Below are 3,696 nucleotides of genomic sequence, written 5' to 3'. Positions count from 1 at the left end.
AGGAGAGCAGAAGGAGGGTTGAGGTGCCGAGGTGGACATATACCACACAATCAAACTGTAACTGGACCCAACTCCTCTAACAACAACACAGACCAAATGGATTTGTGAAAGGTGTACGGATTACCCCACGTGAGTTGACTGAAACATAAAAATATGTATGTTCCCCAATCTCGGAACACCCCTGGTGGATTTAACATACAATAGTGACCCTTTATTTTATTTATTTCTAATTTCAAGAGGAAAAAATAAATGGATTTTTATGGAAAAGAAATAGCTAAAGAGCCGTTGCACACCACTTAGGTTTCAGCAGTATACAACCACAAGTTACTTTTATTAAAAGGAGAATAACAAGTCATTATGGGTAATACTAGGGCTCCCTTGTGGGTTTTCTTCAGCTCACAAGATTCTTTACAGCCCAGATGAAAAGGCTCCATTGATTTCAGAAGCAAGGCGTCCTCTGCCAGATTCCCAGAGATCCTGCATTCACAATCTCTGGAGCCATCAGTTAAGCTTATTGCTGCAAAAATGAAAGTATCTCTTAGATTCTATGTTTATAGCCATTAAAAAAGGAAAATGTGACATTTACTTTCAAATCAAAGGCAGAGCAGGAATTTGTCCATCACTGAATGGTGAGTACAGATATTCCTGGTTAACACCAGAACAGGTGTTTCCGTATTTTACATTCTGCTACAGAGTTTTAATGAGGATAGTCAGATATATCTAAACATGTGAACTGACTGCCTCTCTGACCTACCTGGTATATAAACAAGATTTCTGAACATGGATCTTCCCTCCCTTTACCCCTTACTCTCTAGTAAAGAAGGCAGATACTCAATTTTATTTAAACCATCCTGGCTATTAACACTCTACACAGTCAAAGCAACAACCAGAAAAATAAATTTACCTGGGACATTTAAAAAACCCATCAAATTAAATATTGGAACTGCTGCAAAGATTTTTTCATTGACATTTTTATCAAAATTAAAAAGACAAATTTTGTTACATAGAGAAAAATAAAACAAAAATACATAAAGTCTCACATCCACGTGCAGTATTTCTGACAAATACACCTTTGTCTATAGCAAGATTTAAAGAACAAATACTTATTTACATGATCAATGCTATTCTTCAGAGTGCATAGAAATTCCAGTTCTGCCTCCCAACTCATGTAAGCCCAAAGCCTGACCACGCTGGTGGCCGTTCCATGCTAGCAGCTCAGTCTAGTGATAGCATGGAGCTCTGAGAATGCTCAGTGAATGAGCCAGGAGAGCAGCACTGCAGTTGCGCACATGTAGCTCCCAGCAAGTTGACTCCCTTGTGTTTTTGTGGCTAGGAAGATCTCACCCCCCGAGTCTACTGCTTCTATGGGTCCTGTCCTTCCCGCAACATTAATTTGAGCATGCTGACCTCCTATATAACACAGGCCTTACCATTTTTCCCAAAATAATATCTAGAGCAGATTTTTTTGGAAAAATATCCAGTCTTGATTTAAACATTGTCAGTGATGGAGAATCCTGCACTATACTTGGTAATTTTCTCAAGAGGTTAATTACCATCACCAACAATGTCTGCTTTATTTCCAGTGTGAGTTTCCTAGATTCAACTTCCAGCCTTTGGATTATGTTCTACTGTTGTCTACTAGATTGAAGAACCCATTAAATACGTCTCCTCATGTAGATACTTATAGACTGTAATCAAGTTACCCCTTAATCTTCTCTTTGATAAGATAAATAGATTGATCTCGTGGAGTCTGTCACTATAAGTTATGCTTCCTAATTTTTAAATCGTTCTTGTGGCTCTTCTCTGAACCCATCATCCTTCTTGAATTTTGGGCATAAGAGGCAGACACAGGACTCCAACAACAGGCACATCAGTGCCAAATACAGAGGTAAAATAGCCTCTCTACTCCTACTTGAGATTCTCAGGTTTATTCACCCAATGATCACATTAGCTTTTTTGGCCACAGCATCACAGTGGAAGCTCATGTTAGGCTGATTATCCACATGACCCCTAAATCTTTTTCCGAGTCATTGTGTCCCAGGACAGAATACCCCATCCTATAAGTATGGCCTATATTCCTAGATGTATACATTTATATTTAGCTGTATTAAAGCCCATATTGTGTCCTTCAGCCCAGCTTACCTGGTGACCTGGATCACTCTGTATCAGCACTCCTGCTCTTTCCCTCTCTCCTACTTACCGTAGAGACTCACAACAAGTCTTACCATTCCCCTCAGACTGAGGAAAACAGGCCTTCTAGAATGCTTTGTTAGAGCCTACAGTTCCCATGATTGCTTGACTACAAGTCAAAGAATCCCTCTGTTTTTGGCAGAGACCATGTCCCAAGAATGAACAGAACTTGTGTCAAACACATTCAACACCAGAAATGCCTGAATGAACTGTGCTCAAACACTCAAAAAAAGAGATCCCATTGTTGTTTGTAGAACATTCATTGATGTTCCCCTAAGAAAGAGGCTGTTCCAGAAATGGACGAGTGAGAGGATGGAGTTATTATAGAAACATTGGAAACTGCCTATGTTGTGAGGGCTTACCAGTGCTCTGGCAACACACAGGGGCTCTAAAAGGGTTTGGAGGAGAGTTACCCCAATGCACAACCAACATGCAGCAGGTATAACTGGCCCTCTGCTGCCCTACTTGCAAGCACTGTCTTAGGGTTAGTGCTGGAGATGGTGCTGGATGTTATCTGATCTCAGCAGAGCAATCTCTATAGTACTGGGCATTACAGATGCTCCAGGCTGCGGACCAGCCATGGCCAGCAGAGTAAGGCATTTGTAACTAAGAGAAGTCAACAAGGGTCAAAGAAGCACCCAGGCGGTTCAGAATCAGGGTAGTACAGGACCTTCCATTGCCCCCTGCCCCTGGGCTGCACCTTGTGTGTGAAGCCTGCAAGAGCATTAAACAATAATTTGGATACATAAAAAAGAGAGACAAATAGTTCTGTTCACAGTGCAATATCTCCCTTGTGAAATCCTGAACTTACCACTTACAGCAATGCCAAAACAGACCACAGCGTCCAATACGCACTGTATTGAGAGGACAATTGAAAAGGAAGCAGGCACCCTTCTTACTTAGGCATACGGCAGTGCCAATGATTCCACGGTTAGAAACTGCACAAAAAATAAAAAATAAAAGAATCATGATTTTCATTCACACAGCAGAGAAACAAGAGCTGTGGCTGTAGCATGATGGGCTTTTCTCCTTTAGTGAATTTCCCATTCAGTGAGACCCGGACAAAACAACCCAATTATCTTCCTGTGCACCATTGTACTTGATATTTCATAATACTTAAATGGCTGTAGTTCTCTGCCCATTCAATGGCTGCCCCTAGGAAGAGAACAGAGCAAGTTAATTAAGCAGAAGCACTGGCTCCCTGGCTGCGCACTTCAGAATCATAGCACTGAGCATGGATGTCCTTCACAGCCCCACACCTTGCAGGCCCAGGAAGCAGGTAGCTGCCTGAATTGCCAACTTCCCTTAGTGGCTGCTGCTGCGGTTCTAATTCTTTCTTATTTGTAACAGTGATGTTCCAGGCAATATCACAAATGCTGGTTGGCTGAGCAGGGTTGAACAGGCTCAGCACTGGGATGGATGGTTGCAACATTTAGGAACAGAAGTGTGTGACTGAGTCCCTTCAACTCTGAATGCCTTTTGGTCTGGGAGACTGTGCACAAACAT

General features: G+C 41.9%; 1 long non-coding RNA gene across 1 annotated transcript; it reads right to left on the bottom strand.

The window, feature by feature from the left end:
- Window positions 1-313: 313 nt before the first annotated feature.
- LOC122459175 lies at window positions 314-3,133 on the bottom strand. The gene is made up of 2 exons (XR_006279685.1): window positions 3,002-3,133; window positions 314-517 (listed from the first exon to the last, which is right to left on the bottom strand). It is a non-coding gene; the product is annotated as an uncharacterized LOC122459175 (long non-coding RNA).
- Between the last annotated feature and the right edge of the window lie 563 nt (window positions 3,134-3,696).

This window comes from Dermochelys coriacea, chromosome 3, assembly GCF_009764565.3.
Source record: "Dermochelys coriacea isolate rDerCor1 chromosome 3, rDerCor1.pri.v4, whole genome shotgun sequence".
NCBI lineage: Eukaryota > Metazoa > Chordata > Testudines > Dermochelyidae > Dermochelys > Dermochelys coriacea.
This window is presented reverse-complemented; position numbering and strand designations above follow the sequence as displayed.